General features: G+C 46.3%; 1 protein-coding gene across 3 annotated transcripts in view; it reads right to left on the minus strand.

Moving 5' to 3' along the window:
- The window catches only part of Tiam1 (TIAM Rac1 associated GEF 1), a 359,774-nt gene extending 349,176 nt beyond the window's left edge, over positions 1 to 10,598 (minus strand). For 2 of the 3 annotated variants that reach the window (XM_078044523.1, XM_078044519.1), the window contains exon 1: positions 10,468 to 10,598. The gene's annotated coding sequence lies outside the window, so the exon portion shown is untranslated. The remainder of the gene's footprint in view (positions 1 to 10,467) is intronic. The other variant, XM_078044520.1, reaches the window with a different exon arrangement.
- Positions 10,599 to 21,179: the final 10,581 nt, after the last annotated feature.

Raw genomic sequence — 21,179 nt, forward strand, 5'->3', positions numbered from 1 at the left:
TTAAAGTTCAATTGATATAATTGTAGAATTGAAATTATAATTTCTAATCGCAGATTTCAGGATGAGATAATTACCCTAATAGTCATAAAACTTTTCTAAAATGTCACGGTAGACCTGGCATGGCACTTGGAACATTTTTCTGAAAATATTTTCAATGCTTAATAAACTGCTTAAGAGGAGCAATATAGGAATGATCACCCAGCAATATTCCTCCTCCATGACATTACCCACGATAGATTTGAGGGCTAACCACAATACTTGCATGATGCAGTCTCAACAATGTACTGAGGTCATTAAACAGAAGAACCTGCTGAAGCACTTAGAAGCCAAATGCCTTAAAAAAAATTATGAACTCATTTTCAAGAACTTTCCATCCTAAAAAATGTACTTGATTAATTGAATTCTCACTAAAATAATAAGCAAAAGCTGAAGCACCTTAAGAAAGCTCATTTCCAAATATCTAGAAAACATAAACTCCTTCCCCAGGTAAAGAAATTTAAATAAATGACCTTAAATAGTACAGCATTTGCAAAGTTGGGGATGCAGCTCAGAGGCAGAAGGCTGGACCCCCACAGTATAGTATTAATTTCCTTTGAATGCAGGTTTCTCACCTCAGCACGACTGGCTATGGACCAGACCATTCTCTTTTTTTTTCTTTTAAAGAGAGAGAAAGAGTATTTTTTAATATTTATTTTTTAGTTTTCGGTGGACACAACATCTTTATTTTATTTTTATGTGGTGCTGAGGATCGAACCCAGCACCCTGCACATGCCAGGCGACCTCGCTACCGCTTGAGCCACATCCCCAGCCCCAGACCATTCTATCTTGGAGGACCATTCTGCACATTGCAGGACGGTTAGCAGCATCCCTGGCATCTAGGACTTCCCCAGTAGTGGCAACCAACAATGTCTCCAGAACTTGTCAAATGCCTCCTGGAAGCAAATCTGCCCAGAGTTAAAAGCCCCTGTCCCAATATAACCATACAAAAATATCGCCCCCTCCCCCGCAAAAAAAAATTAACATCCAAAAGCTGACACCCAAAGACACGTCTCTTCCAAATTTGATTGCAAGTATTTCCTTCAATTAGCTTTGGTAAATAAATGAATAACTGAGCCACTCATGGAGTTTATTTTTTTTAAAAAAAAAATAAATGAACTACTGCTCTATTTTTAAGTGTAAATTGTTGTTCTAAAACAAAATGTGGGGCTGGAGTGGTGGCTCAGTGGTAGAGCGCTTGCGTGGCATGCGTGAAGCCCTGGGTTTGATCCTTGGTGCCATAAATCAATCAATAAATAAATAATAAAATAAAAGAGCCATTGACAACTAAAAAATACTTTTTTAAAAATAGTAAAACTGAAAAAAAAATGTTTCTTGTACTCCTTTACTTAATCTGTAACTTAATTAATTACACCATCAGAACTGTAGAAAACAAAATATAAATCTAATGTACCACCTAAGTATGGAGTGAAAAATATTATAACTAAGTAAACATTCTTAATTGATTTTCAGCTTTCAAAAACAATATGCAAAGGACATCGCCAAGAAAGTAAAATGACAACCTACTGAATGGAGAAAAATATTTGAAAATCATGTCTGATTAAAGTCATAAAGATGGGCTGGTGGTATAAGCCAGTGGTGGAATGCTTGTCCAGCATGCACAAGGCCCTGGGTTGCATTCCCAGCACCACAAAAACTCAAAAAAATAAAACAAAAGACATAAAGAATTCTTAAAACTTACTAATGAAATGACCAAAATCCAAGTGAAAAATGGATGAAGTGTCTGACTATTCAGACATTTATGAAAGAAAATATGCAATTAGCCAATAAGAACATGAAAAGATGCTCAATATCATTATTTATCAGAGAAATGCAAATCAAAACCCCAAGGAGACATCACTTCTCACATAACTAGAACATTTATAATAAACAAGACATATAATAAGGGTTGGCAAGGATGTGGGGAAACTGGAATTCTCATATACTGCAGATGGAAATGTGAAAGGTACCACCATTTTGGAAAGTCATCTGGCAGTTCCTCAAAAGATTAAACAGACTTATCATATGACCTAGCAACTCCACTCTTAGATAGATGCCCAAAAAAGAATTTTTACAAAACAGATATTCAAACAAATACTTGTGCACTAATGTTCATAGTTGCAACTTTCACAATAACCAAAAGGTAGAAATACTCAAATGTCCATCAACTGATAAATGGATAAACAAAATATATTACGTCCACACAGTGCATGTTATCTGGCCACAAAAAGGAATGGTTCACTGATCCATACAAAATGAAAGAAGCCAGTCATAAAAGGCCATATATCATATGATTCCATTTACGTGTAATATCCAGAAAAGGCAAACTTGTAGAGACAGAAAGCATATTAGTGGTTATCAGAGGCTGGAAGGAGGGATAATGAAAGGAGTGACCAATGGGTACAGGTTTTCTTTGAGGGTGATGGAAATGTTCTAAAATTGGTTGTGATACTTACATAACTCCATAAAAATATCTAAAATCCCTGAATTCTGTAATTTAAACAGAGGTAAATTTCATGGTTTGTGAATATCTCAACAGCTGTTATGAAAACAAAATCAATCTATAGGCAAGGGGTAGGACATTTAATCATGATGGCAGAAACACGATATAACAATGTTACCAGCTGGGACAGATGACAGACACATGGGGAGTTGGGAACAAAGGCAGTTCAGGACCCAATGTTCTCATTCTAAAGAGGGGGTACCAAAAGTCATAGGTTGATGGAACTGAAGTAAAGGTCTCTATAAATAACATAAAGACTGAAGAATAATGACTAGAAGAACCTGCTATGGTCTGACTGTGTCCCTCCAAAATGTCACTGGCTGGGAACTTATTAATCCCCACATTCATGTGTTGATGGTATTTGGGGGTGGGGCCTTGGGGAGGTGATGTGGTCATGGGGTGGGTTTACTATGATGTGAATGGAGGCTTTATAAGAAGAAGAACCTAAACTGAAACACGCCCTTTCTCACCAAGTGATGCCCTCCACCATGTTATAACGCAGCATGGGACCCTGGTCAGGTGCTGGTGCCATGCTCTTGGACTTGCCAGCCTCCAGAACAGTGAGCTCCACAAACTTCTAGTCTTTTTTTATCCGTTACTCAGTCTCAAGCATGTTGTTATAGAAACTTTTAGAGACATCAAGATAACCACTGAAAGAACTCAAATAAAAATTGAGTCAAAATGATTGTTTCTGAAGATTATAGGACTGGGCAGGAATAAAACAAGATGGGGACAGAAGATAGTGTTCACGATAAGCCCATCTGTTCTATGAATTTCTTAATACTGATATGGAGTTACCACTCTGCACATTGTTTTTAGAATCAAATCAAACTTGGCAGTACTTGAGTGGAAGAATCTTTATCAAAGAACAATATACTTTATGTCAGAAAAAAAAATCAAATCGAATCATTACTACTGAGTGAAATTGTGACTTCAGTGTATTTGAGTGAAACTGACAAGTTTAGCCAGGCATGGTGGTGCACAGTTGTAACCCCAGCCGAGTTTCATGACGACAACACAGTGGTCCTGCAGAAAGCCTAAGGGCTCTGCTGAGGTGGTGAGGCAGGGGGATGGCAGGGTTGAAGATAACCTGGGTAGCTTGGTGACACCCCGTCCCCAGGATAAAATTATTTTAAAAGGGTTGAGTAAGTAGTTCACTGACAGAGCAGGGGGGGGGGGGGCTGACAAATTTAATACCTCCCAAGAAGTCCGCCTGAAAATGGATGTCAGGCCTCTAAGAGAACAAGAAGGGTTAAAACCTTCCCACACAGCGACAGAAAGCATTCAGAAGTCCTAACAACCTTGGAATCGGAGGACCATCTGAGACTGAAGAGCACTGTCCCCAAACCACAGGCCCAACGTGAACACGCTCAGGAAAGCTCACAACAGGCACCACAGGGTCTGCCCTCAGGCATGACAATTACAACTGGGACCCTGGGGACTCCGGGAAGCCAAAGTGGGGCACCTGTGAGAAAGTCAGGTAGAAGAATTAATAATTACACCAGGCAAGAGGCACCGGCCAGGGCCCTAGGGCCCTACCCAGAGGACTCAGGGGCTAACCAGACAGAAACAGTCCCTGCAGTTACCAGACCTCAAGAAGCTTATGCTATGCTACTAAACTTGCCCCAAAGGGATCCTTTCTGAGGACATCCTTGTGGCCTGGGAGGAGATGGAGACACATATTACTTCACTGAGTGAGGTCAGGCTCCTATCAAGTCCCAAACAAGACCCGTATGAGAAAGTCATGACGAGAATAAACCCACAGTTCTGAGCCTCTGAAAACAGCCCAAAGAGTGAATGTGAACTAGCTCAGGGTCCCCTGCTCCCCTGGACATTCCTGCCTGAAATCATCATTCCCCTGGAATGCAGCGGAGTGTACCCTCCCAGCTCAGGAGATGCAGAGAGATCCAAAGAAATCTTGCCCCCAGAAGCTGAAGCAGCCCTGGACAGGACAGGCCTTGGGCTATAACCTCTACCTGAAGACCCGGGACTGGAAGAAAGGCTCCTTCAGGCTCCTCCAGGCTCCTCCGTGGACAGGCAGAGCCAGCTCCCCTCCAGGACCACACTGTCCAGGCCCACCTTCCCAGGAAGGGCTGGAAATCCCATCCGCTCCATTCCTCATTTTGACACCTCTGCAGGAAAGGCTCCCAGACACCCTCATCCTGACCTCCTCCTTTCCGGGAGCTGACCTGAGGCTCCTTATCACCCCTGCAGAGCAGGCAAGAGGAACCAGGAGCAGGAAGTAGACTCATCCTTGTTTACCAGGTTATCAGCTCCAAGGAGGGGAAAGTGGAAGAGAAGGGGAGAGCTCTCCACTGGAGGCGGCTTTACAACAGCAGCTTTTTTTTTTTTTTTTCTTTTTCAGCAGGATATCCTGTTTCCCCCATGGCCACAGAACTGGGTTTGGGGTTTTTAAGGAAAAGCAACTAACTCTCCATGGTGTGATCGCCACTCCATACCCATTCAAAGCCTGGAAGAGCTCTCAGGCCCAGTCCTTCCACATCATGCCCTTCACCCTCTATACACACTATGCTCCAGTGTAAGTTAGTCGTCAATTGGGCCCAGTCAGAGATTCACAGCAATCACTAATACTCTGGGGCTGGAGGTGTTGCTCACTGGTACAGCACTCACCAAGCATGTGTGAGGCCCTGTGTTTGATCCCTAGCGCCACAAAAACAAATAAATTAAAATAACTAATAATAAAATCAAACATTTATAACCATACGCTTTAATAAAAGTTATTTAAAATTTATGCATTGTTTATTTCTGGAATTTTCCATTTAATATTTTCAGACCTCAGGTAACTGAAGCCATAGAAAGAAAAAAACGTGAAGCGGGGGTGGGGGTGGGGGTGCTGCACTCCTCCTTTGATCTTTAATAAATCAAGCTCTATGGGGGCAGAAACTGGAATAAACAACATAGGTGTTGAGTTTTTAAAATCAAAGACACCTCCCCCTCTCTTTTTTTTTCTCCTCTCATGAATTTGAAGTCCTCCCAGATGGAAAACCAAGTATTTTCCAGATTATACTTTGATGTTGCTCTCTACATGGCTGGAACCCTCACTCTACCCCAACAACACTAAAATCCCCTTGTGGGAAGACAGGTTTCTGGCCAGCCCAGCCTCAAAGGGCTTGGCCCATTTGGAAGTGAAAAAACTTTCCTCCCAGAGTTCCCCAATCAGACATCATCTTTGTTTAACATCCTCTGAAAGCAGACAAGCGATCAGTTTCATATCATGCCACTGTTGTGTCCCTACCCCCATTACTTCTGTCAATGAACCGAGACCCCACTCCACAGCCACGTAGCAGGATGCAAGGTGTCTGGGATCTGCCTCAGCCCAGCTGGGGGAGAAACCTCTCCAGCTAGCAAAAAAGCTCCAAGGTCTTCTAGAAGAATGACCTACCAGCACTGGAGTCTGCTGCCTAGAGACTGAACAGGGGCACTCCACCACCAAGCTACATCTCCAGCCCTTTATATTTATTTACTTACATTTACTTATTTATTTGATATGAGACAGGCTCTTGCCAAGTTGCCAAGACTGGCCTTGAACTTGTGACTCTCCTTCCTCAACCTCCATAGTCACTGGAATTACAGGTTTTTGCCACCCGCCACCACTCCCCAGTCCCAGTCCTTGGGAATTTCTTAATGAGGTCCCTGGAGACCAGAGAACAGGGAAAGTCTTGTGTGAAGGGGTGTGGAGGAAGGTGCCGGAGGTTGGGAAAGAGATGGAAAGGGAAAACTGCCTCACTATTCACATTCTGTATCCTTTTACACTAGAACACTGTTTTATTTTCGAAACACTCTGTTCCCTGCTGAGTACTGCTTTATTTCTGAGTACCCCCTTTATTTCTCTTTAATTTTTTTTTACATAAGTGACTTGACCTCCAATCGATGATGAGAGTAAATTTTTTTATTTGACACAGAAGTTACAGAAAATGGAATGTTTACAGATACAAGCCCTGAAGTTTGGAATTGGGAAAAATAGGAAAAGTTTGCTGGGGACTTGCAGATCTGATTTTTCTGGTCCTCTATTGAGGAAAAAAACAGAGAGACACACTCAGACACATACGCTCTACCTAGTTGCTCAATTTAGAAAAGAAAATGTCGATGCATACATGACCAATCTGCACCTTTATTTTTGTTTCTGCCTTCTTTAAGCACTTTTCTGCCTATAAAACCAAACTTCTTTCCTTGGACCATTAGAATGCTTATTTTACTTTATGGAATGAAGTGCTACTGGAGTCCAGAACTGAAATTAAAGCCAGTCAATATAGTTAAACTAAGTTGTGGTATTATCCATTGAAAATGCACACACACAAAACATTGAAATTGCATTTTGCAACAGGAAACCCAATGACTGGATATAGTGAAAATAAGAATCTTTCTCAACCACAAGCCTGAGTCTGTGTTGTCCTGAAACCCTACAGGCATATGCACATTGTCCATAGGAACCAGATTCTCCCTCTGGCTTCTAGCCCTCAGCCCTATGCACTGCTCAGGTAGGGAGAGGACATTCTGCCATTACTGATTTCTTTTTTTTTTTTTTAATTTTTTTTTTTTTAAAGAGAGAGTGAGAGAGGAGAGAGAGAGAGAGAGAATTTTTAATATTTATTTTCTAGTTCTTGGCAGACACAACATCTTTGTTGGTATGTGGTGCGGAGGATCGAACCCGGGCCGCACGCATCCCAGGCAAGCGCACTACCACTTGAGCCACATCCCCAGCCACCATTACTGATTTCTAGCCACAGCTTACATATGATTCCTACACACTCACCTGTATTCCCCACTTGGGAAATCATAGGTGTGTACTGCACAACTTTTAAAATGTTAAACTGTGTCCCCCACCCACCCCACCCCTCACCAAAAATGATTCTTGTTAGTAAGCTCCTTGCAGATAGAAAAGTGGAACTGTTAACAGGCACACCTAGTAGGCCCGCAGCAAGGCCTTCACAGGTGCTCCAGAATGGCAGGAATTTTAGGGAGAGGAAAGCAGATCAAGTCTGCTATTCCTTTCTGGTTTAGAGGGGGGTGGGGAAAAGAGAACTGAAGAGGAGGAGGAGGTCTTTGTCCCAGCTCTTTGGAAGGGCATTAGAGTGTAGTCAGATTGTCAGCTAATGAGATTTCCTAACCACTCGCTCCCTTTTAAGTTTAGGCCCCCAACTGATTTGATCCCCAGATTGGGAGGGGGGGGGCAGGAGGCCTTCAACATCCCCAAGGGCCAGAGAATTCCCAGCACAAGGGCGGGAAGGATAGGAATCATTTCTGGGAGTGGAATTTAAATAGATTACCACATTTATCAATTGATACACAGCAATATGCTACAGGCCCATTCCACCTCAACAGCATAGGGGGCACTTCCAGCCATCAGCCTCTGCCTGGGTGCCTGAGTTGGGCCCAGCGGACTGCAGGGATGGGGACCAGTTCCTGGAGACTTCTGCAATCACTGGACAGACTGCAAGTTCCTTGCCTGGAGTTTTCGTCTGTTTGCTTGTTTGCTTGCTTGTTTGGGCTGGCAAAGATCTCTGAGGTCCACGTTTAATGGATGTGGTGTTGGACCTGGCTCAATAATTTACCCCATCAGGCAAAAGGGTGTTAAAACAGGAAACGTTTCTTCAATAATATCTTGGTCTGTCAACAAGCCTGAGATTGTCTCTCTTAACTATTTGTCAGATTGTGTGTGGTGTTTTGAGGTCCTCCACCCAATATGAAACTGTCTTCTCTTTTTCCTAAAGAAAATGAGCAACGCAAAAGTAGAAGAGAGGAAATCCACGTCAAAACACATTAACAACATTTTGGAAGACACTCAATGAAATCAATTCTCCCTATCTACCTTCCCAGCTTAGTCAACAGCCTCCTCCTTAAGTTTATTTCCCCTCCATTCAAAGATAATTACTTAGCAACTTCCCTGTTTACCACTCAAAGGCACTCTTCCTTCTGAGCTCTTTGAGGTACAAAAGAGCCTATTCTGGAACCCAGTGATTTAGCAAACTTTTCTGCTACAAAACAGCTTAAATTTCACCTCTCTTTGTTCAAACCTCCCTCCATACTGGACCTTATCACTCTGCAGCAGCCAGTGGTTCCCCAGCCACCTATTCCCACCTGGAGAATTCTTCCTCCTCCAAGCCCTGGTCTTGGGCCTCACACCATCTTGAGGAAGCAGGAAGAAGAAACAAGTAAAACCCAGTGGAAATCCAAACACTTAAAAAAGGAGCTGCAAGTGATTAGATAAGTAAAATCAGTCAAAGGCCAAGTAAAACAAGTCCTGCTTGAGACCGAAAACAGTGTTTGATGCCTTTTAAAATAAAATAAAATAGGAGCTAGAAGACTGGAGAACACAGAAAAGGGAAGACACGAAGCCATTCTCTATAACAGATTTTCTCTAACAGAGAAGCAACTCCTGCACTTCCTATGAGGCAGTTCTGTGCCATGCAGTTCATTTATATCCCCTAAGGATACTCATTATCCCCACTTTACAGAGGAACAAACTGAGACTTCAGGAGATTAAGTAGCTTGGCTAGGATCACCTAGCCTGTGACATGGAGCAGGTACTGGCACCCTACTTTGTTTGACCTCAAGCCCAGGTTCTCATCCTCTGCTGTAGCTCCAAGGGTGCGCCAAGTCAGCAAGCACGGGTAACCCGATCCCATCCACTCTGACTCCAGGATGCCTCACAGCTGCTGCACGGAGCCGCGTGGGTACCACTGTAGTAGGCACGGATCGGATCGCACACTGTTCCCAAGGGCTCCTTCAAAATCTGCGCGTCCTTCAAAATCTGCCGACACGGAGAAAAAGGCAGGCTCGAAGACAACCTGAACCCAGAGGAGGAAGACCAGAGGATGGGACAGGAAAGGAATGAGCATGGCCAGGTCAGCGACCCGACGGCGGTCATCCTGAGGTCCCAGGACACCAGAGCCTATGGGTGTAGGGGACTTGAGTGCACGGGGCGAGGCGGTGGCTGGGCGCGAAGTCGGTGTCTTTTCCCTGAAGCAAGAGCTGGGGGGAGAATGGGGGAGGGGGCGTCACCTGACAGCGCGCACCAACTTCTCCTCACTTGGAGGGGGCTCGCAGCGGCAGCCAGGGCAGGGGGAGAGCAGCGCACAGCTCTCGCCCAATGGCGAGGTCTGTAAACAAAAGCGGGGCCCACGCGGGTCCCCAGCCGGGGGGCGAGCCGCGCGGTTCAGCGGCATCGGAGCGGCGGAGGGCGAGGCGGGGAAGGGATACGACGCGGGGACCCAACGCAGAGTCTTCGGGACCCCCGCGGCCCCGACAAGTCATTGTCTGCACACCCGCAGGATTCCACTTTAAATGCCCCCTCCCTGGCCCACCGCGGGTCCCCCACTCTGTGTGCCGGACCCTGGCTCTCTGTCCAGTATGCCTGGCCCCGATCGTGGCACGGATGGCCAGAATGTGCTCCCTACCAGCGATGCCAAAAAGCCAGGCCCTTAAGTGTCCAAGTCAGGGACCGCGACACACACACACATAGACACGGGCACACACGCGTATGCCCTCCCCGAAGTTGATAGAAAAAATCAGCCGATAAATACACAGTGATGCCGTCGCCGCAGATCAGCGCTGACCTCCTGCTGCCAGGAAGACCGAATGCCAACGCCTGGACACTGTCACATCCATTCGGCGCCGGGCGCCTGGTCTCCGCTGTCTCCCGTCCCTCCGGGACCCTCCTTCGCGCTACAGATATCTTCCCTTACCTTCCCTCCCCAGATCACCCCACCTCCCAAGCGTATGCATACGACAACAATACGAGTAAAGCCCGATCGGGGGGAGCTAGGACCCGCCGGGAGCCCCAGTGTGCGGGAGACTGGGGTCAGGACGTGCCCGTCACGGGCACAGCGGCTCAGGGCATCCTCATCGCCACCCCTCGGGGTGGCTCTGGCCAGTCGGCCCGCAGCCCCCAGGCGCGCAGTGCTCACCTGCGACGCTCCTCCCGGATCTCCGCGACCCTACCAGGCACAATGCGGGACCGCCGGGCCCCTGGGGCTGCGGGCGCCGAAGCGTTCGCCGAGCTGCAGAGCTGCGCGCCCGACGGCGGCGGCGCTGCTCTGCCCGGCCGCGCTCGGGCCCGCTCGAGGTCTGCCAATGGGAGCTGTCAGGGCGCCTCTGCCGGCGGCTTCGGGGGCGGGGCCGCGGGAGCCCGTGGGAAACCGAGTTCCGATTGGGCCTCCTGACAATCGCTCCGCCTCTGTCCAGCCAATCAGAAACGGCGGATACGGGAGCGGGGCGTTCGGAGTTGGACTGAGAGTGACAACAGGCGCACGCGGGGTACCTGAGCTGCGTCCCGGCCCCGGCCAGTGGTTAGACGGATGCTGGCCTTCCGCGCTCCGGGATACCTTCCAACCAGGCTCTGGCGGCGCAATCTGGAGAGACCGCGGAAAGACTGAGGGGGCGCGGCGACCCGGGAACAGCGAGGGATCCCCTAACAAAGCAGCTTTGGGAGGGCCAAGCGGCCTCCGCCTCCTTCTGCAATAGGTCCTTGAAGCTGCCTGTCACCCTGTATAGGTGGAGGTGGCCAATGATGTGCACTGAAGGAGCTCTAGTTGGCGCGCGCGCGCGGCTCGGCGTCGGTGGGATTGGTCGAAGGTAAAGGATTTTCCTGCCACCTAAGGCGGAGAGGAAGGGGGAACTGAACGGGGGAGGCGAAGAGCCAAAAAACGTTGTACCTGCGACACGTGGTCTGCTTAGGGAGGCTTGTGGCTGGCAGCAGGGGGAGACAGGAACTTTTTTTAGGAGAGAGAAAAATCTTAATGCAATCCCTTCCCGAGGATGCCAGAAGATGTTAGCCACTCAACAGGCTCCAGATAGTGCACGGTGGCCTTTCCCGAATCCTGGATATTCCTGGGCTACCTGGTTTGGCTCACCTTGCCCAGCAAGTGAACTTGGGGCTTGGGCCTCACGTTCACCTACTGGACAGAGTACCTGGCTCTGATCTCTGTAAAATCGCGAGGTTGTGAGGAACATAGAAAAGGAGATATGACCCTAGAGCCCCTAGCGAAACCTGTCCTACATCAGACTAAAGCTTCCCCCTTTCCTCGGGAACCTTGGTCACCATCAACAATAAAGGCTGGAGTAAATGTGCATTATCCCCTGTTCCATACTCAGGTTCACACCAGGGGATGGGAAAACCTGTCCTCCTCATCATCATCTTATTAAAAACAAAATGAATACCCTGGACATTGGAGGCTAAACCTAAACGAAAAATTGAAAATCATCTTAGACATTCTCTCTCCCATCTGTTCTTATTAACTTCCCCAATCCAACCCTTCCTCCCACCTGGACTTCATGAAAGGTCTCTGATGGTCTTTCTACCTTAGGCCTTGCCTCCTGAAGTATGCTGTCCACTTTGCAGAATGATTTTCCTCTTGTGCTCTCTTTTCTGTCTTTTTCCTTTGCCCAGAAAACACCCATCCGCAGGCCCTCCCTTCCCTTGACTAATTCCTTCTGCTTCTTTAAATCCCAGTGTGGCTGACAGTGTATCAAAGCTGTAAAGGTTTTCAGAACTCCTACTGTGCAGAAAATGCTCTTATAGACTGTGGGCAGCCTCCTGTAGCCAGTGAAATTTAATCACCCAGGGCCCTCTGTGTCTCCCTCATGGCCTGGGTTATAGGGTGCTGTAATTGTCCGTTCATTGTGTTCTCTCTGCCAGCACAGTACTTCCTGAAAGCCAGAACCTTATCTTCACTGCTGTATCCCAGTGCCTAGCACAGTGCTTGGCACAGTTTGGATGCTCAGAAATTTAATCAATAAAATATTTTATCAATGAATTGTATAAGTGCTGTAATTACAGGAAAGAGTTTTAAAGATTTTAAGAGTTTCCAAAACTTCAGTTTAAGAAGAATGTTTAGAATAATGGATTTCTGTAATCCCAGAGACTTGGGAGGCTGAGACAAGAGGATCAGGAGTTCATAACCCAGCTTCAGCAATTTATCGAGGCCCTAAGCAACTCAGCGAGAGCTTGTCTCTAATAAAATATTAAAAAGGGCTTGGGGATATGTCTTGGTGGTTAAGCGCCTCTGGGTTCAATCCCTGGTACCCAAAAAAAAAAAAAATAGATTTCAAAGTTTTATGTCCAGCAGGTTCCATGACAGGTGTTACAGGAAGGTTTCTAAGTCAAGTAGGAAGAGATTTTCTAGAAGACACCCTTCCAAAACCAGCCTTGTCTCAGTAACACCTTGCCCAAACTGCCCAATGAGGAATCATTCTTTCATAGGCTTTGTGTCCCAGGAGAAAAGCAATTTCTTGACCTGTTACAAGCCACCATCTTGGGAAAGGGTGTGTGTGTGTGTGTGTGTGTGTGTGTGTGTGTGTGTGTGTGTGCGCGCGCGCGCGCACGCGGCCCGAGCACGCGGCCCGAGCATATTAACAAATATGTACATTTGCAAATGAGTAGAGTTTTTTTTTTCCCAAAGGGTATTCCCAAGTACGTTTGACCATGATTAAAAACAATGACTCTGGACCAAGCTGCCAGAGTTTCAAACTGTAACCAAGGACTTTACTTCAGACCTCCATAGTGTCCCCATCTATTTAATTGAGGTGCTTGTATAGCCCACCACATGGGGCTGGCATTAGGATGAATGAGTTACATAGCATAACAACTATTTAAATAGCATTTATGTTGGGGCTGGGGTTGTGGCTTAGCGGTAGAGTGCTCACCTAGCTAGTACGAGGTGCTGAGTTTGATCCTCAGTACCACATAAGAATAAATAAATAAAATAAAGGTGTTGTGTCCAACTACAACTAAAAAATTTTTTAAATAGCATTTGTGTTATAGTGAATATTAAAGAATCTAGAGGTGATTTAAAATATATGAAAGATGTACATGAATCATATGCTAATTACAGCATTGAATAAAAGGGACACAAGCTTCCAAAGACTTGAACATCCAGGAATCCTGGAACCAATCCCCAACCAACACCTAGAAACACCTACAATTGGATTCCTCTTCCCTGCCCTTTTGGAGGGCTGCTTTCCTAGGATGATTGTGTTCAGGAAGTAACACTGTATCTGGGTAGACTTCATATGACTCCTCAGAGCTGCCTCTGATTGCCTTGATTGCTTTGCTCCTAAGAAATTGAAAAGTGGTTGATTTACAGAATCCTAGGGTTAGGCTGGCTGGATGAAGAATTAAAAGTTAAATGATTTTCCCCTATCTCTATCAGAAATAATCATAGTAGATATTACACAGAGATTATGACTCCAAGCATCCATGTATAAATAGATGGATTTACAAAATCCTAGTGTTAGGCTGAATTCAGGCCCCACCATCTTCCAGCCAGGTAACTTTGAACAGGTTACTAATCTATCCTAAGCCTCGGAATCTCATTTTCTAAAATGGGTAGTGTAAGAGAATGGGTAAGAGAATGCCTAGTGCCTAGCCCACTGCCCCTAAAGGCAGATGGATACACAGGAAATCGCCATCTGGGCTCTTGTCCTCCTGTCTCTCCCTGAACACCCCCCCCCCTTACATCAATGCATCAGGACTTTGCCTCTCAGAATCTGCCCAGGGCTGAATGCAGGCAGCTTGTTCCCGTGATCCTGACCCTGCTACTGAGGTGGACAGAATTAAACTGATGCAGCCTCTGGGTACCTTTTTTTTTTTTTTTTTTTTTTTTTTGACCTCTGAAACCTGAAAAGCCAAAGGCTCTGCTGTTTCTTATCTCTGACCCCAACAGTATGTTGCTGCCTCACCCAGGCGAGAGAATGGGGCATTTTGATTAAAACACAGACAAATGCCATCTGGCAGAGTAGTCTGCCATCTTGTCTCCCAAGGGCACTGTTGACATCTAGATCTCTCTAGATGTCATAGACTTGGTGGAAAGGAAAAATTTAGTAGTTGAAGGTGGAATTAAGGATTTAGGTCAGGTGAACAAGCAGAAATTACATTTCCAGGGCATGACCCCCAACTTCAATTACGGGTCAACATTCCCTTCCCCACCACTTACTAGAAGGTTACTAAATGCAGTCACAGCTAAGTCACAACGAATGGTTTTCCCAGTATGATGACACCGAGAAGATGAGGCCACACTAGGCAGCCCTGCCTCACCTTTGTTCCTGAGCTCAGGGACCTTGCTGGCGGATGCTCCCTAAGGACTGACACTTTGATTCTCTTCTCTATGTAAGTGTCTGGGGCCATCCTGGCACATAGTAAGCACTCACTGAATACTTAAGGAATGAGTGAAGTTTCACATCCTGCACTCTACCTAAGAAATTTGACACTTAATCGTTATTATGATTTGGATCTGTAATGGCCCCTCAAAAGCCCATGTGTAGAGTAGCAGCAGTGTGCAGAGATAAGAATGTTGCATCATGAGGGCTCTGAACTCCCTGGTGGATTAATCCATGAGATGGATTAGTAATTTGAATGGACTACCCAGTAGCCATTGTAGGCAGTCAGGTGGGGCATGGCTGGAGGAAGTAGGTCACTGCTGCATGACTTTGGAGCCTCCATCTGTCCCTGGAGCCTCCCTGTTACACTCTTTCTGTGCTTCCTGGCTGCCAGGAGCTGAGCAGCTTGCCCTGCCCTGCCAGTGCCCCAGACAGTTTACAGAAGGTGGATCCAAGGCAGCCATACCCAGGATGGCTGTGCTCCGAGGTACACCTCTCTAGAGCTTTACTCTTTATGCTGAGAAACAACCAGGAGACGCCTTCAAAATCTGACCTGGCTTCGGTGTTTCCACAAAGCATCCCCCTTGGTCTGCCACCACCACCAGAGAGGACTTACACTAGACACCTCTGTGGTCAGATTTGTGACTAGCAAAGTGCTTAAGCTTGTAATTATCTGTGGAATACCAAACACGATGGATGTTGAAGTGGGTGGTATGCTTTTTAATTTTTTTCTATGAAAAAGGCACCCATCAGTACCCCAGCAGTTCCATGAGGACCTTTGAATCTACCTGGCTGCTAAGCTATCTCCCTCCTTTCCTTCTGCCAGATTGATTCCGGTTCTGTGTGCTTTCCTTCTCCTTCCCCTATACCCAGGACCAGGCCATGGGTGTGTGTACCTGTGTGGTCCTGTAGGGTTGCAAGCTCAGAAGGGCCACATGCTTGGTTGAATGCTCTGCTATGCCTTGAAAAAAATCTTTTTAATTTTTTTTTTTTTTTATTTCTTGCAGTACTGGGGATTGAAGCCGGGGTGCACTACCACAGAGGTACCTCCCCAGCTCTTGTTATTTTTCATTTTGAGACAGAGTCTCCCCAAGTTGCCAAGGCTTAACCCGAACTTGTGATCTTCCTGCCTCAGCTTCCCAAGCACAGCTAGGATTCCCGGCATGTGCCACTGTTACCGAGCTGGAAATCTTAACTTTTGAACAAAAGGACCTGCATTTTCATCTTTGCCTGGGCCCCACAAATGATGTGGCCTCTCCTGCCCGCATCCTTTCCAGTCCAACTATCTACCTTGCCCTTGGCTTTCCTGACATCAAGTTTGTACTTTCACACAATTATCATGTATTTCATAAAATATGAAATTTTTTATGTTTCATCTCAATATATTGAGACAGCACTCAATGTATGTACATTAAGAGGGTCAACATAAATTATTGCTTGTTCTTTCTATGCCAGAATTGAGGCAAACCCAGGAATTACATTGAGACATGCCCTTGAATGTTTGGAGATCCAGTGCAGCAGTGGATATTTAGCTCATGGGGGGACACATGGCAATCTTTTCACTAGAGAATTCTAAGAAGACAAGCAAGACAAGAAGACAACCCAGGGGCTATGGAGACTCAAGAGAAGTACAATCTTTCCTGTCCAGTAATGGTTCACTCTATGTGTCAGCTTGGCCGGGCCATAGAGTGGCCAGACATTGGTCAAACATTATTCTGGATGCATCTGTGTGGTCTGGGTAAGTGGATATTTGCACTGGTAGACTGAATGAACTACAGTTTGCCCTCCCTCTTTGGGGTAGGCCTTATTCCATCATGAAACAAACCAAAAAAAAGCTCAGTCCTGTGAGGAACAGGAAACTCCTGCTGCCACAGGTCATGGAGCTGGGAAGTCTTCTTTCTTTCCCTGCCTTCCACCTTGAACTGCAGCATCCTCTCTTCTTGAGTCTTGAGCTCGCCAGCTTTCAGACTGGTACTTACCCCATCAATTCTGCTGGTTCTGGGGCCTCCCAACTGGCACTGGAACTCACCATGAGCTCCTCTGGTCACCAGCTTGTTGACCACAGATCTTGGGACTTTTCATCCTCTACGGTCCTCTGAGCCAGTTCCTCATAATAAGTCTTTTGTTTCCCTGGGGAAGACTAGCCTATCCCTGTGGTTTACCCCAGAACCTGGAAGCCCTGCTCTTCAGCCTTGCCACTCCACACGTGGTCTGTGGACCAGCAGACACATTTCTGGTCTCAGGTCCCATCCAGCCACCTTGGATCCGAACCTACATTTGATTCGTCTGCACATCAAAGCTGAGAAGCACCTCAGCCTCTCTTTGAAACTGCAAAACCACTTGGAAGAATAACCATATTAAAAATACAGGCCTACAGACTGGGGGTGTTGCTCAGTGGCAGAGTGCTACGCCTTGGGCTCTGGGCGCTGTCCCCAGCACCAAAAATAAATTAATTAACGTAATAAAATAAATGAATGCTTGGTAATAGAATGAGTCTAAGCCAAGGCTTTCTTAACCTGGGGCCAGACATTGAAAGTGAGTGAAAGAGGACCCAAGAAAGGAACGAAGAGGCCAAGAAATTTTCTGAGCCTTCAGTTATGGAGAAAAGACCAGAGAAGGCTGATTAGGCAAACTGGTGTATCCAATGAATTCCAGTAGAGTCAAGGTCAGAGAGGCGGGGCAGGCAATCAGGCCACTTTAGCCTCAAGTAGCATCCCGTGCCATCTCTTTGTAATTTGCTTTATTGCATTTTATTTTCTGTGTTTTCCCTGGAGTGGCAGTTTGTGGAGAATCTCTCCCACTTGGCTGCGAACAGGCCCTGAGCACAAGCAACACTTCTGCAGAATTGGCAAGGACCGCGCTGTGGAATATTTCAGAAACTTCAAGGCAAAGGACAAACAAACAACCCCCCACCAAAAAAAAAAAAAAAAAATCTTCCACGTGTATGTTAAAAGAAAAGAGCAGAGAATCAAAAACAATTACCGGGAATGTATCCAGGGGTCTCCAAAAGCAAACCGATGTGATTCGATTTTCTCTGCCCCTGCTCCCTCCAGCCTGGTTATTAATTTATCTATACAACAAGCACTCCTCTTGTAACACACTGTGACTCTGAGGGACGGGGAGGGGTTTTGGAGATGATCCTTTGGATCTTGGCCCAGTGGGATTCTCTGCCCTTGCAGAGGACAGAGGGTTCATTGCTCCTGCTGACTGAGCAAGGTGACAGCAAGACCGGGCTTCCTCTTTCCCACCTGGGCAGGGCAGGGCACAGGGAACATGCCAGCACATGTGCCTGCCGCTCCACCTGCTTCATGCCACATGATTATTATTATTTACTCTATACAAGTGTCCTCTCTCTCCCGTCCAAAACAATAGCGTGGGACAGACTGGAATGTGGCCATGCTGCCTCAGCATGACACTCACTAAGCTTGGACAGGCTCTCCCCAGAAAGACAAATTGGTGCAATGAAGCCAGAGTAATCAGCTTCTCTTTCTGGAATAGGGTGACAGCCCCATTTTCTTTCTGTTCGTATGGAGTTATTGCCCCTGTGCACAAACTGCCTAGAGAGGAGGAAAGGAAAGGAAATTGGCTGTGTCTCTGCAGAGACTACCCTGAGCCAAGCCCTTGGTCTTTTACCAACTGTGTGACCTTGGGCGAGTGACTTAACCTCTCTGTGCTTCATGGCCCTCATCTGTAAAATTAGGCTTACAATAGTGTTCTTCTCATGAGGATGTTAGGAGGATTGAACAGGTTGATACAGTGAAGAGCTTGGAACAGGATTTGGCCCATCTTAGAGAGAATGTGGGCCCCTGATTCTTCTAAAAAAATTCTAGACTCACTTTCACTTTTAAAAGGTTTTCTAAGCATCTTCAGATGTTTCCATGGAGACTCAAAAGTCTTCTGAACTCATATTTCCATGATCTTCTCCTATTTACACATTCCCCAAATAAGAATAAACCAGTCCTCCTGGTCTCTTTCTTCCCCAGGTAATTCCTGGCCTTACCATCTGAGGAGATTAGGGAAACGGGAGGCAGCTTGGACTTAAATTCCCCTTTCAGCCAAAGCCCAAGATGGATCTGGATCCACCTTCAAAATGGCTCTGGAACCCACCCCTGCTGCACCCCTTCCTGCACCCCATCTTCCAGGAACACAGTGGCTTCCAGGCTGGGCCTCTGCCTCCACTGTCTACCCCACCCACTCTGAAAGGTCACTTCCCTAGATATATGATCAAGACCACTCCATCTGTCTGTCGTGGACCCATCCTACCTTTCTGTCTGTCCCCAAAAAGCCCTGGATTATGTCTCCCAGTTCTCTACCCAGGGTGACCCCACTCCTCTTTCAAGGCCAACAAGACTGTCCCCTCTGGAGAGCTCTCCTTTTCCTGTCTGGCTACCCATCACCTATCACATGAGAAGCAGTTACAGGTGCGGTGGCTAATCCAGCTTTTCATGTAACAATCACATCAGAAATATCAATATATCCAACATGCTCTGTACCATCCACTTAAATTTGAAAAGATGGAATAACTTGCCCAGACTCATTCTCCAAGACTGGATCTCCAATTGGTTGTTCTCTAGCCCTTCTCCCCCAGCCTCCCAGACTGAATCTGTGATTGCTGGGATGTCCACTCCAGGTCCAAAATAAAGAATCCATCAAGACACACACAACAGGCCAAGTACAGAGTCATTGAAGGTGAAGGTGAGAGTAGCACTCCCCAAGGTAAAGTCCAGTAAGAAAGAGGCCCAAGACCCCAATGTCTGGAAGCTAATGTCTGACATGCTGAGCTGTGGGGCGTTCTTTTCCCTACACGGACCTGGCTGAAGACCTCACCCCACGTGTTCCCATTGGTCACCTTGTGATACCTGGTTAAGTACTGCCCATCTTTACCCACATGGGTCATAATCTGAGTTGTCACTGTGAGCAGTCCTCCAGGGCAGGAATGGCCAAGGTAATGGACGAACCATGAACAGGTGCATGACTTGGCCCCCTATCTTGTCCTCCAGCAACATCTTTCTTACACCTGCCTCTGCCATCTTGGTGTCCCTGAACTCCTACCTAACAGATCTGTCCCCTCATGTTCAGACTGGCACATGGCACAGCCTGTGATGCTTACGACGACTGTGTTCGAGGGGCCTGGAACACTCTAACTGCTGTGAGATAGCTCCTCAGTGATGCCCTTGACTCCATCATCATGTTCCCACTGCACAGCCCACGACCTACCAAGAGGTAGATCCATCCAGTTTAGATAAACAAAATGTGTGGTAGAGCGTATGCAAGATTCTCAGGAAGAAGGCCTACCTGGTTTCTTTTTTCTTTAATTTATTTTTTAAATCTTTAATTGATACAATATTATACATGTGTATGAGATACACTGTGATATTTTAATGTATAAAATATCTAATGACATCAAAATTATCATTTCTTCGTGTCAAAAACATTCAAAATTCTGCTAGCCGTTTTGAAATGTAGAGCTCTTATCAAACATGGTTTTCTTACTTTGCTACAGAACGTTGGAGATTATTCTTCCTACTCCTCTGACCCCTTTACCTGGTAACCATCTTCTCCTCTCCACCCTTCCCAGCCTCTAGTAACCACTACTGCACTCACAGCTTCTATGGAATCAGTGTTTTTAGCTTCCACATGTACATGAGAACATGCAGTATTTGGACCTGACTTATTTCACTTAACATAATGTTCCCTGGTTCCATCCATATTGCTGTATATGATATGATTTTTGTCCCTTAGTTTGGGCTGAATAATATTCCACCGTGTAACACGTCATGTTTCCATAGCCTGTTCGTCGGTTGATAGTTGTGCATCTTAGTTACTGTGAATAGTGCCACAGTAAACATGGGAGTGCAGGTATATCCCTTTGGAATGCTGATTTCATTTCCTTGGAATCTATCCCACAAGTGGGAGAGCTGGATGATAGCTGGTGGAGGAGATGTGTCTTTAGTTGTCCGAGGAACATCTGTGCTGTTTTCCAACTACTACGTTCCCACTAACTACGTTCCCACTAACAGTGATTAGCAGTGTCCCTTTCTCTATGTCCTTGCCAGTGTTTGTCATTCTTTGTCTTTTTCAACAATAAGCCAGGCTCATTTCTTCTCCTGATCCAACCTTCCTTTCTTCCCAGAGGGCAGGATAGTCATCTTCTGCGCTTTTCCTTAAGTGCTAGAGTTTGGATCTTAAATGTTCCTCTAAGGCCCATATGTTGAAGGCTTGGACTCCACGGAGGTGAGGTGCCGCAGGAGTTGGTGACTCCTTTAAGAGGCGGGGCCTCGTGGGAGGTATTTAGGTAATTGGGACCATGCCTTGGAAGCGGGGAGTGAAAGCCTGGTCCTGTCTTCCTCCCTTTTTGCTTCCCAGCCTTGAGCTGAGCAGTTATGTCCACCACATGCTCCCACCAAGGTGTGTTGTCTTGCCACAGGCCCCAAAAGCAACGGGACCAGCCGATCAGGACCTTCCAAAACTGTAAGCCAGCATTAATCTTTTCCCGTTCATTCACTCAGGCATTTGTCATAAT

This window comes from Ictidomys tridecemlineatus, chromosome 3 (genome assembly GCF_052094955.1).
Source record: "Ictidomys tridecemlineatus isolate mIctTri1 chromosome 3, mIctTri1.hap1, whole genome shotgun sequence".
Classification (NCBI taxonomy): domain Eukaryota; kingdom Metazoa; phylum Chordata; class Mammalia; order Rodentia; family Sciuridae; genus Ictidomys; species Ictidomys tridecemlineatus.